The following is a 14,193-nucleotide window of genomic DNA, read 5'->3' on the forward strand; positions in this document are numbered from 1 at the left end:
TTTTCTTTATGAAATATTCAAAAAAAATTAAACAACCATATTGCAAAAGGTCATTAGTTTTTATCAGTAACAACATATAAAATGTTTTTAAGTCTGGCAGTGACCATTTAAGCAAAACATTGTCTCTATTGTGAAGGGGAGTTAAAATTGGGAGATGCGACTCAATCCTGTGTACTACCCATGTTGAGTGTTACTACCCTGCCCTATCTGGGCCTTCAGGAGTGCAACAGTGCTGTCATTCAGTTTCCTACCCTCTAAGGAGAATGAGATGACTCTACTGACTCTACCTAGTCTATACAGCAAAGCTGACAACTAAGCAAGCTACTAAATCAGCAAGTGCCAGCCTATTGTGACTAATGTAGAGGCCAGTGTGGGGGAAAAAAATTATGTGGATAGTGAAAATAAAAACCTTCACTTTTTACAGTAAAAAAAACCTGATAAAAATAGCATGCCGATTATTGATGACACATCGCCCCTTCTGTAATACGTCAGAGATAAGGATTTGGTTGCATTGATGCTTTTCTTATTGGCAGGTGGGAAATAACCTCCCATTTTTGCAGACAGGAGCTGGATAGTCTTGCAAACATGGTAACCCTCATTTCCATAAAATGATGCATGTTGGGGGAACCTCTGACCCATTTAAATATTCATCAGGAGATTAAAGTAACCCCAGGGGACGCACATGTAATCACTTTTTGTGCCTCACTTGAGACATCTGACTCCATAATCGCCTATTTAACAATCTCAACAAGATAGAATTTCCCAAGGTGCAAGGAATCAATAATGTGTGAACATGTCCATTAGAAGAGATGTTCACTTACAACCATTCTAGATCTGCAATTATCTAAAAATAATATTTCCATGTGCGGTTTTGTAGATTTAGGGGTGGTCCTTCCATTTCTACAAAAATGAAAAATGGACTCTTCCCTTTTAATGGGCCATAGTCTAGGGGTACTCCGGTCCAAAACTTTTTTTTTATTTTTTATTAAATCAACTGGTGCCAGAAAGTTAAGCAGATTTGTAAATTACTTCTATTAAAATATCTTAATCCTTCTAGTACTTATTAGCTGCTGAATACTACAGAGGAAATTATTTTCTTTTTGGAACACAGAGCTCTCTGCTGACATCACAAGCACAGTGCTCTCTGCTGACATCTCTGTCCATTTTAGGAACTGTCCAGAGTAGAAGAAAATCCACATAGCAAACATGCTCTGGATAGTTCCTAAAATGGACAGAGATGTCAGTAGAGAGCACTGTGGTCGTGATGTCAGCAGAGAGCTCTGTGTTCCAAAAAGAAAAGAGTTTCCTCTGTAGTATTCAGCAGCTAACAAGTACTGGAAGGTTTAAGATTTTCTTAATAGAAGTAATTTACAAATCTGTTTAACTTTCTGGCACCAGTTGATTAAAAAAAAAAAAAAAGTATTCCACCAGAGTACCCCTTTAAAGGGGTACTCCACTGCCCTAGCGTCCAGAACGTTTTGTTCCGAACGCTGGGTGCGGGCTGCGGGGGTCGTGACATCATGTCCACGCCCCTCATGATGTCACGCAACGTCCCCTCAGTGCAAGTCTATGGAAGGGGGCATGGCTACTGCCACGTCCCCTTCCATAGACTTGCACTGAGGGGGCGTTGCGTGACATCACGAGGGGTGTGGCCATGACATCACGACCCCGCAGCCCACACCCAGCGTTCGGAACAAAATGTTCTGGACGCTAGGGTAGTGGAGTACCCCTTTAACTGAGCTGTGGATCTTTTGCGGTTCTCATGCAGATTTCAATGATAAATCTGCATTGAATCTTGGTGGAATCCACTTCAAAATATTGAGGGGGAGATTTATCAAAACCTGTGTAGAGGAAGAGCGGTGTGGTTGCCCATAGCAACCAATCAGATTGCTTCTTTCATTTTTCAGAGGCCTTTTGAAAAATGAAAGAAGCTATTTGATTGGTTGCTATGGGCAACTGCACCACTTTTTCTCTACACAGGTTTTGACCCCAGTGAGCATCATTGTAAAGGGGCAACTGCAGTTCCCAAAGCTTTAACACCCTGTGTGGTAACGTTTACTGCGAGATGCCAGTAAACTGTGAGACGCATGCTGCGTCCCACAGTTTACTGGCGTCTCGCAGTAAACGTTACCACACTGTCACTGACACAATATTGGAAATTCTATCAGATACAAAGAATAGGGCCCCGGGCTTAAAGGAGTATTCCATGCAAAACCTTTATATATATATATATATATATATATATATATATATATATATATATCAACTGGCTCCGGAAAGTTAAACAGATTTGTAAATTACTTCTATAAAAAAAATCTTAATCCTTCCAATAGTTATTAGCGTCTGAAGTTTTCTGTCTAACTGCTCAATGATGATGTCACATCCCGGGAGCTGTGCATGATGGGAGAATATCCCCATCGGAACTGCACAGCTCCCGGGATGTGAGTCATCATTGAGCAGTTAGACAGAAAACAACAACTCAACTTCAGGAGCTAATAACTATTGGAAGGATTAAGATTTTTTAATAGAAGTAAATTACACATCTGTTTAACTTTCCGGAGCCAGTTGATATATATAAAAAAAAAAAGCTTTGGCCTGGAATACCCCTTTAAAATGAACATAGGGCCCATTTACGGAGACTATATAGTAACTATGAACATTTCATTGGGAAAAAGTGAGTCAGTTTCACTTTCACTTCCAGCCCTAAGACGTAGGACCCTGGGCATTTGCATGGTTTACCCTCTCACCCCATCACCGGTCCCGGGTAATATGTATACATTGTATATCTCTACGTCCTCCTTGCTGCAGATTACTCTAAGCTCTTTATAATGTATGCAAAAATAAGATTACATTTGCTGGAGGAGATACTTCAATCATCTGTAAAATGGGGGTAACCGAGAGCTCTGGTGAGGGGATTATGCAATGTGAAGGGATAAAGAAATGGGATTTATCCAGTGCCAAGTGGGAATTTTTTTTTAAGAAAGAGATATGGGACATGCGTGTATGGCATAGGGATGAGGGTCATTGAGAAGGGGAATCAGGGGAAACAAAGACCTAAAGCTTCTGTTCTGGATGGCAAAACATAACCCTAGTTAGATTTTGGGGTGAGTGCATATTCATTCTACTTGAATATTTTCATGCGATAGCACCCCCCAGTACATACCAGCACTTACCGAGGTTGAAGCCTGTTCACACTCAGTTACCTATAGACAGTTACATGGCGCTGCTGGTGCTCAGCAGCGTTGTATCTGTTTCGACTCATACTAGTTCGATTTTTGCTCTAGGCCTCTACCTTTATGTGGTGCCACGGGGGTGCAAGGAATACCTGATCACTTCGTGACGCCAGGGCACTGTTAGCCTATACACGGCCCGAGGTTGGAGACAGCTTCTCCTGGGCCAGACACGGGGAGTAAAGAAACACACAGATGTGGGGTTACGGATAACTGTCTTTACTGAGCAGGGTGCAGATGTTATTACACAGACAGGATGGTGCAGAGTGGAGAGTTGCCTTGCTGTGACTTATGGTGCTTTTGACCCAATTGATTAATACTGACTTGATATGAGACTGAAGATTTTTCCAGGTCGCTAGGGTTCTGACAAGGTCCTGTGACTTTCTCTGCCAGGGCTTGAATTTCCTCTGTACGGGGGATCCCTTGCAGAATGGCTGGATAAGACTTGAGAAGAGATTTGTTCTGGACTTACCTCAGAGATTCTCCGCACACGGCTCACACCTTTACCACACTGGAGCTCAGCAGAAACTGGGGTAACTCCTCCCCACTACTCTATATAACTAAGAATTTAAGGGTTCACATCGGGCAGGCAAGGTTACATTGGCTCACACTGCTTCTCTTTCTTAACCCCTTAACAACAATTGACGTAAATGTACGTCATGGTGCCGTGGTACTTAACTCATCATGACGTACATTTACGTTCCGCCATGACCGTGAGCACCGGACCGGTGCTCACGTCATGCGTGGCAGGTCCCAGCTGCTATCAGCAGTCAGGGACCCGCCGGTAATTGCGGACATCTGCGATCGCACGGATGTCCACCATTAGCCCTTTAGATGCCTTGATCAATACAGATCACAGCATCTGCGGCAGTGTGGTACTTTATATGGATGATCGGATCGCCTGCAACGCTGCAGCAGGAATCCGATCATCCAGCATGGCGGCCAGAGGTCCCCTCACCTGCCTCCGGCCGTCTCCAGGGGTCTTCTGCTCTGGTCTGAGATTGAGCAGACCAGAGCAGAAGATTACCGATAACACTGATCAGTGCTATGCCCTATGCATAGCACTGAACAGTATTAGCAATCAAATTATTGCTATAAATAGTCCCCTATGGGTACTCATTTTACCCCCAAAAAGCGTTAAAAAAAAATGGATAAACATATTTGGTTTCACCGCGTGCATAAAAGTCTGAACTATCAAAGTATATTGTTAATTATCCTGTAGAGTGAACGGCATAAATGTAAAAAAATTAAAAAGTCCAAAAATTGCTAAATTTGTTTTTATTCTTAAAAAAAAAAATCAATCAAATATTAATAAAAAGTAAAACCTAAGCAAAAATGGTACCTATAAAAACTACAGATCACAGCGCAAAAAATGAGCCTCATAACACCTTATCAAAGTTATAGGTCATCAAAATAGGGCAATTTCAAACTTTACTAAATTACTAATTTTGCTAAAATGGTTTGAGATTTTTTTTGAAGAGGTACAGTTATAGAAAAACATTTACCATGGGTATCATTTTAATTGTATTGACCCACAGAATAAAGAAAACATGTCATTTGTACCACAAAGTGTACAGTGTGCAAATAAAGCCTTCCAAAATTTGCGGTTTTTCTTTTCAATTTTTCCACATAAATAATATTTTTTGGGTTGCGCCGTACATTTTATGGTAAAATAAGTCATGTTGTTACAAATTAAAATTGGTGATGCAAAAAACAAGCCCTCATATGGGTCTGTGGATGGAAATATAAAAGAGTTATGATTTTTAGAAGGGGAGGAGGAAAAAACAAAAATGCAAAAATAAAATTGGCCTGGTCCTTAAAGGAGTAGTCCAGTGGTGACCCAGTGGTGAACAACTTATCCCCTATCCTAAGGATAGGGGATAAGTTTGAGATCGCGGGGGGTCCGACCACTGGGGCCCCCTGTGATCTCCTGTACGGAGCCCCGACAGCCCGCGGGAAGGGGGCGTGTCGATCTCCGCACAAAGCGGCGGCCGACACGCCCCCTCAATACAACTCTATGGCAGAGCTGAAGCGCTGCCTTCGGCAATCTCCGGCTCTGCCATAGAGTTGTAATGAGGGGGTGTGTCGGCCGCCGCTTCGTGCGGAGGTCGACACCTGCTATCTGGCCGGAGAGCCGGGGCCCCGTACAGAGAGATCGCAGTGGGCCCCAGCGGTCGGACCCCCCGCAATTTCAAACTTATCCCCTATCCTTAGGATAGGGGATAAGTTTTTCACCACTGGACTACCCCTTTAAGGGGTTTAAGATGCAACACATATGAATAGCAAATTTCACAATGTACATCAGATAATAAAGTAATATAAATAATACAGTGACCCCCCCGACCTACGATGGCCCCGACATACGATCATTTCAACATACGATGGCCTCTCAGAGTCCATCGCATGTTGAAGGCAGCATCAACATACGATGCTTTTGTATGTCGGGGCCGTCGCATAAACGGCTATCCGGCAGCGCAGACTGCTTCAGCATCCACTGGATAGCCGTTTACGGTGCCCCGTGTGGTCCGCTGACGATCACTTACCTGTCCTCGGGGCTCCGGCGCGTCCTCTTCGGGATCCCATGCATCGTCGTCGCTCTCCATCGTCGTCATCACGTCGCCGTGCACACCGTCCCGTCATCCAATAGGAGCGGCGTGCGTAGCGACGTGATGGCGGCGACGGAGAGCGAGGATGCCGGGGAAGCAGAGGCCTTGCCGGAGCGTCGGGGACACCCTGGGGAAGCGGCGACAGCGATGGACGGCAACATCCAGGGCAGCGGTGACGGTCCGGAGTGGCGGGGACAGGTGAGTACAACTTCCTCTAACAGTTGTCTACAACCTGCGGACCTCCAGATGTTGCAAAACTACAACTCCCAGCATGCCCGGACAGCCAACGGCTGTCCGGGCATGCTGAGTGTTGTAGTTTTGCAACATCTGGAGGTCCGCAGGTTGTAGACCACTGTCCTATACTTTACATTGCACGGATCCCTCAACATGCGATGGTTTCAACAAACGATGGTCCATTTGGAACGGATTACCATCGTATGTTGAGGGACCACTGTAATATAAATAATATTTGGTAAAGTGCTCAAACATATTAACTATAGCAACCAGTCCTTTAGTAGGCCCAACACCTGTGCCGCAGGTCTGCCCAAGGAAGTCCCGGGCCCACAGGATAGCCTTTGGTGCGGGGACACCACATTTATTATGTATGATATTGTGTGCTATTATATTCCCGGTGCTACTCTTATGTGTCTTATATACAGTTGCTGGGTATAATCCTTGATATCATACCTTGTCGTTCTGGCGCTGCCAGGTAGTTTACAGGTAGTGATGCCCATTACTTTATATTGGTATACCGCCAATGATGATGTGATGACAGGAACAGCTGGACTGTATCAGTGGAGGAGGCTATTGATGGTACTTGGCGGCCGTCTGAGTTATTCTGCATCCACCCTGCAGATTCCGTCTGAGGTTAGGTTAAAATATCCAAAGGACAGCAGATTGTAGCTGAAATTACAAGGCGGCTGTTCTTTTGCTTTCATGATTTATATTTTCGATTTTCAGAGGTTACACGGACAATGCATGGGTCAAGTTGTCTGGAGAACGGCCATCCGGCTCCATATCAGCACAGTCACACAGTGTTAATGGGTTCTCAATGCAGGATCAGTTTAAGGACATTCTGGGTTCAGACAATTTTACTATGTATATCAACTTCTTATGGTTTTTAAATCGGCACTGTCAGGGGCGGACTGACAACAATCGGGCCCCTGGAACCAAAAAAAGGCAAGGACCCCCTGTGAGGCTCTGCAGCTCATCAATCTTCTGCCACGTCCCTATTCCACCCAAATCCCATACACACAAAAAAAAATTTGTTCTGTAAGAAACACCATGACCAATAATACTGGTATACAAGGAGGAAATATATAACACCACACAATAACTGGATAATACCACCATACTGTACTAAATAAAACCACTATACACAAACCAGTATACTATAAAGGATCTGTATACTAAAGTGAGTGATTACTATACTAAGTTATTATATACATGACCATATAGTGCCACCTTTCCCCATAGGTAAAGGCAGCAGAGTCCACCCCATAGGTATAGGCAGCAGAGTCCCCCTCTTTCCCTATAGGTATAGGCAGCAGGGTCTCCCCCCCCCCCTCTTTCCCCATAGGTACAGGCAGCAGAGTCCCCCCCCTTTTCCCATAGGTATAGGCAGCAGAGCCCCCCCCCCCCATCTCCCTCTATGTATATGCAGCAGAGCCCCCCCCCCCTTTTTCTGTAGGTATAGGCAGCAGAGTTAATCCCCCCTTCCCAGTAGATATAGGCGGCAGAGTTATGCCCCCTTCCCCGTAGGTATAGGCAGCAGAGTCACCCCCCACACACACACACACACACACACACACACTTCCCTGTATGAAAACCCTCTATATAGGTAGATGGTAGCCCTCCTATTAGTTTGGTAGTATGTCCCCATATTAGGTAGGCAGGAACATAGTAAATAGACCCCAGAAGTCTCCCACATTCGGTAGGTAGCAATGTTTACCTGCATTAGGTATAGGTGGCAGCAAAGTTCCCCCAGAGTAGGTATGGGCAGCAGCAGAGTTTCCCCGCAGAAGTATAGGCAGCAATGTTATGTGTATTAAAGGGGTACTCTGGTGGAAACAAACCTTTCCTACTCCAAACTGTTCCTGACATGGACAGAGGTGTCAGCAGTGAGCACTGTATTTAGACTGGAAAGAACTACACAACTTTCTCTGGAGCATGCAGCAGCTGATATGTCCTGGAAGGGTTAAGATTTTTAATAGAAATAATTTACAAATCTGTATAACTTTCTGGCAACAGTTAATAAAAAAAAATTAATAATAATGTTTTCACCGGAGTACCCCTTTAACGCTATCCTATTCCCAGAGAAGTGCTGCCCTTCATTCATGAGGAAGCTGTCACTGACACAATGGCACTCCATTGACTATCCCAAAACCCTACTTTGGAGAGTAAGTCCGAAGATGACTGCAACAGCAAATTTTAAAAAATAAATGATGATAATTCTGTTCCCCGCTGCTACCCCTAAAGGGAGAACAGGGCAGTGAGCCAATGAGGAGTCAGACATGTCCCGACTCTTATCTAACCATGACACGGAAAACTGATAGTACTGTACACTTATCAAACAATACAGTGCAGGTGGCGTGATGTAGTGAGGTGCCACCTGTGCTGATGACATCATCTCTCTCTCTATTTTCTTGTAGGCCGCAGGCATACAACAGCCTGCAGCCTACAAGAGGATGCCACAGGGCAGGGAGGTAACGTCTCTCTCTGCTCCACCACTGCTATCAACAGTGTCTGCATCCTGAGGACACAGATGTGATTAAAAGCGACATTGCTATTGTCAATGTTATTATACAATGATTTAGAGCTTTATTTAAAAATTGTGGAAAAAAAACATTTAAAGGGGTAGTCCCGTGCCCCAGCCTTCTGAACATCCGGTTCAGAAGGCTTGGAGCAACGGTTGCGATGTCAAGGCCACGCCCCCTCCATTGATGTCTATGGGAGGGGGTGTGACATTGTCACGCCCCCTTCTATGGACATCAATGGAAGGGGCGTGGCCGTGACATCGCAACCGTTGCTTCAAGCCTTCTGAACCGGATGTTCAGAAGGCTGGGGCACGGGAGTACCCCTTTAACTTGCTGATTGGATAAACCTTTGGATACATCCTACAAATTATATACACCTTTGGATTTATTTTATATTAAATGATTCAGGATTTTTTTTTATTAATTACTTTTCTTTTTCCTTCAAGTACAAAGAAGCAGTGAAGACTACGGACCGACAGTAATTTATACATCACTGAATACCAGTGTGAACTGCGTGCAAGCATCATGAGCATTTGTTATGTGGTGTCCCGGTACAGGACCTGGTCCTGTCCCTTTGTCTAAAGCCAGAGTCCCTCCATGTCAATAGGGCTCTGCTGTAGGACTAACCCCTAGTCGCCTCATAAAATGGTATGTAATGTATATATATATATATATATATATATATATATTATATGTTATATAGGATTACCTCTGTATAGGACCTTAGAGGTCACGTGCCTTTAATTAAATTGTATTATGGTTTAAGGACCTTTGGGTCATGTGATACCCAGAGTTCATTGGTTCAGGACTGACAGGTTCTGCTAACCAATGAGCTTTGTCCCACCCCCTTAATATATAAGGGGCTGCAACCACTAAATTCGCTCTCTTAGTTCCGGATTATAAAGCCAAGCACATCTCAGCACAAATATCAAATCAAGATAGGCCTGAAGCCTAAAGTCCAGCAGCTACAAAACCGTGAGTTACTCCAAGCTAAATCTACTGAATCCTGTGTGACTACTACAAATCCAATTCTTCTAAAAATAGTAGTACAGTGGCTAGCACCAAAGCTCATTGATCCCAGAGTCCCAGCAAACCCGTGAGGAACCTGTATCACGGTTCTCTCTCTCAAAGACTGTTACCGTGTTTCTCCAAAAATAAGACCGGGTCTTATATTAATTTTAGTCCCAAAAAAACACACTAGGGCTTATTTTCAGGGTAGGGCTTATTTATTGATGGGGGGCTGCAGGAGTGTGGAGGATGGGGGGCTGTGGGAGGATGGGGGACTGTGGGAGTGTGGAGGATGGAGGGCTGTGGGAGCATGGAGGATGGGGGTCTGTCGGAGGATGGGGGGCTGTAGCAGTGTGGAGGATGCCGCCCCCCCCCAATCTTCCACACTGCTACAGCCCCCCATCCTCCCCTTCCCCCAATGTCCTCCCCACTCCTACAGTGCCCCCTACCCCTCTGCCATAATAAACTACAGTACCTTACACATTACATCCCCAGCGGAGACCAGCACTTCCCCACCTTCATACCGGAAGCTGCAGCTCTCGGCGGCGGCTGGACCTCCTTCTGTTGCTTAGCAGCCGGGGGCAGGACCGCGGTCCGCCAGTTGATTACCCCTGGTCTAGGTCTTATTTTCGGGGTATGGCTTATATTGCAGCCCACCCTGATAATCCTGCTAGGGCTTACTTTCGGGGTAGGGCTTATATGCAGTAAAGTTACTTCAAGTTTACTTCATAAAATCTGCTGTGGACATTCCGTTATTTCTCCCTGCCGTTTGTGGGACGGTTGGTGGTAGGACCATTGCATTGAGGAAACCTCACCCCGGCGTCACGACATTCAAGGGTTAATACCACCAGACCCTGTACCATTACCGCAACACCCAAGACCACCACAGTTACGCAGTAAATGATGGAGACAATGATGTGTCTGCAGGAGTCGGCAGCCATGTTTGCCATCTGATGAGAACTAATAATAGGATGTTATGATGCGGTTTGGATGTGAAGGTTAATGTTGTGGAACTGTTTATGGAACAGAACCAGAAAAGATCAACCTTGAAATCCTGAGAAGCGTCCATCCTGGTAGTCTACGGACTGTGGGATAGGCCGGCGCCTGAGGGTTATGTGTCGCTGCTTACAGTTCCAGGGAACGCGAGGTTCACTGATAACAATGATGTGAGATTTCATAGACAACAAAAGAAAAACAAAAACTGCCAGGGAAAGTTATGAAAACTGGTGTAAAAGGCGAGGGAAGAAGTGGTCACCTATATCGATCGATCGGGCAGCGTTTGAACATAAGAACTGGAATCTGATCGGCTACTTTCAGTCTAGTAACTGGGAAAGTTGGGTGGCAGCATCCCTATATCTATAACTAGGTCAATAAGGCCCAGGCCTAAGGACAGGATTATCTTTTTATTATTTAAATGTTTTTTTTTTATCTTTGGGGGCTGCTACAAACTTCGGATGGGAGGGGGGTCCTACCACAAGACCACAAGCCACTTCATACTCACACATAGGAAGAAGTCATTCCAAGCTAAGCGTCACCACCAGATTAGCATCATCCCATGAGGAGGCAGACACGTCCTTCATTAAAGGGATTATCCAGGAAAAAACTTTTATATGTATATATATATATATATATATATATATATATATATATACTGGCTCCAGAAAGTTAAACAGATTTGTAAATTAATTCTATTAAAATATCTTAATCCTTTCAGTACTTATAAGCTGCTAAAGATGAGTTGTTCTCAGGAACTGTCCAGAATAGAAGCAAATCCCCATAGCAAACCTCTTCTACTCTGTGCAGTTCCCGAGACAAGCAGAGATGTCAGCAGAGAGCACTGTTGCCAGACAGAAAAGAACAACTCAACTTCAGCAGCTGATAATTATTGGAAGGATTAAGATTTTTTTTATAGAAGTCATTTACAAATCTGTTTTACTTTCTGGAGCCAGTTGATATAAAAAAAAAAAAAAAAAAAAGTTTTTTCCTGGAATATCCCTTTAATATTAGCTAACATTGCCAGGGCTGATGGAGTCTCTCCTCATTGGATGCTGTTGAGCTGGCGGCAATGGTGAGGGTGAGGCGGCTCTCACCACTCATTAAAGGGGTTATCCAGGAATAGAAAAACAGAGCTAATTTATTTCAAAAACCACACCCCGTCTGTCTCCAGGTTGGGTGTGGTTCTGCAGCTCAGTTCCATTGAAATGAATGGAGCCAAGTTGTAATACCACACCCAACCTCTGAACAAACGTGGAGCTGTTTTTAAAATAAATTAGCTCTAGTTTTTCTATTCCTGGATAACCCCTTTATATTGAGGATGTCCCCCTCCCCTAGAGGGGCCGTCCTGCATTGATAAGGCAGCTGTAACTGACACAATGGGACCTCCCTAGGACTATCCTGAACCCTCCAACCAAAGGTAAGGCCAAAAGAGAAAGGGGTGGAGTTTACAGAGGAAGAGGTGGGTCATAAAAAGGAAATGATCTGGTACTGATAAGAAGGGGCGGGCAATTTAGATTACGGGGGGGTGCATGAGTTTATTCTGGTCAGGGCAGCACAAAACCTAAATAAACCACTGGGTTATAGTAGTTATGGCTCCGGTACAGCTCACAATGGTCGTATCATAGTTACATAGCAATCAAGGTTGAATAAAGCCCATAGTCCAAACTACAGTATATCCCTATTGTGTCTCTATTTTGTTGATCCAGAAGAAGGCAATAAACCCTTATGAGGATAATGCCATTTGCCTCATATCAGGGGAAAAAATTCCTTCCCGACTCCAAATATGGCATCAGAATAAATCCCTGGATCAATGTTCAATATATAAATGTATTACATATTTCAACTTGGGTGGCGCATTGATTGGGATTAGTGGGGGTCCCAACGGTCAGACCCCATTGATCAGAGACGCATACCCTATCCTGTGCATAGATAAGTCATTACCTTGACAGCCCCTATAGAAGATGTAAGGCTGTGTTTTCTAAACAGTGTGCCTCCAGCTGTAGCAAAACTACAACTCCTAGCATGCCCGGACAGCCGAAGGCTGTCCGAGCATGCTGAGAGTTGTAGTTTTGCAACAGCTGGAGGCATACTGTTTGGAAGACAATGATGTAATATAATTTTTAAGAACTTATGTATTTTATAAGAAGAGAACAACACATTACACTTATTACAGTATATTTATAGGATATTTTTCTTCTTCTTTAAGCAAAAATTAGTTCTACTAAAAAAATTCTATGAAAATAATTAACCCTAGAACTCCCAGGAAGGGTCTTGGAGTATGAAGGAATGCAGAGAGCGCAGTTGCTCCCCCTCGCAGGGTCACCCACACTGGCTCCCATTATGACTGTAAACATTTGCCACTGGCACATATGTTCCCGTATTCTCCGTAATGTCACTCGACAGCGGCTGAGGAGAGGACGGACAGAAGGCTGAGCGGGCCCAGGACACATGTTACATTGTTCCAGTGAACAGATGCCTGAAGAGGGGCTGCCCGGCCTGCAACAAGCTGGGTGACAGATGCGCTGGGCAGGAGGGGGCTCAGCCACTTGTGCCAGGGATGAAAGGGCACTCAGTCTGCGAACATCCAAACACCGCCAGTTCAAATACTTACAGAAGTATAAAAATAAGCGGGAAGGAGGCACGGAGGAAATCAAATGTTGTCACAGAAAGCAGATGGGACGGTCTATGAGACAGATAGATAGATAGCAACAGAAGAATACAGCAGCACACTGCTAGCACAAAGATATATAGATGAAACAGGAGTATATAGATAAAACATGAAAAAGCTATACAGCTGTAGTGCAATAATTGAAAATACGAAATTATGAAATAGTGAGGTACTTAGCTCACAATTTGGCGGCCAAATAGCTTGGACCATCCCACCACGGTAAGGTGACCTCATTGGGACGGACCCTACACTATGAATATGCCTCTGTGTGATCAGTACAGCAGGCATTGCAGGACCTGAAACATCCAAGACACCTTATATACACCTGATAGAGGTGGGTGGGGTGCAAGAGCCAACATGGAGGTAGCCACTCCCCCGTATATGTAATACAGAAAAAAGGATAAGTTAGCCAGCACTATTGATTCCAAACTATTATATGGACCTGGCTTACAGGTGCACACTGCTGGGCTAAATATATGTATGTATATGCATTCTTCTGTTGCTGTATATTTAGCCCAGCAGCGTGCACCTGTAAGCCAGGTCCATATAATAGTTTGGAATCAATAGTGCTGGCTAACTTATCCTTTTTTCTAGATAGATAGAGAGATAGATAGAAACAATGGAGCAGCACAACCAAATTATGCAAAGCAATGGGTGCCTGCAGAAAAAACACCCCAGGTGAGGGGATGTGCAAAAATCCACACCAAAACAGAAATGCTGCGGCACTCCAAAAGATACGGTGAAAAAATAATTTATTGACCTGACATCAGAAGCGACGTTTCAGCTGCCCGATTGCAGCCTTTCTCAAGCTTGAGAAAGACTGCAATTGGGCAGCTTAAACGTCGCTTCTGATGTCAGGTCAATAAATTATTTTTTTCACCGTATCTTTTGGAGTGCCGCAGCATTTCTGTTTTGGTGTGTTACGCCGA

The sequence above is a fragment of the Hyla sarda genome, chromosome 10 (genome assembly GCF_029499605.1).
Source record: "Hyla sarda isolate aHylSar1 chromosome 10, aHylSar1.hap1, whole genome shotgun sequence".
In the NCBI taxonomy this organism is placed as follows: Eukaryota; Metazoa; Chordata; class Amphibia; order Anura; family Hylidae; genus Hyla; species Hyla sarda.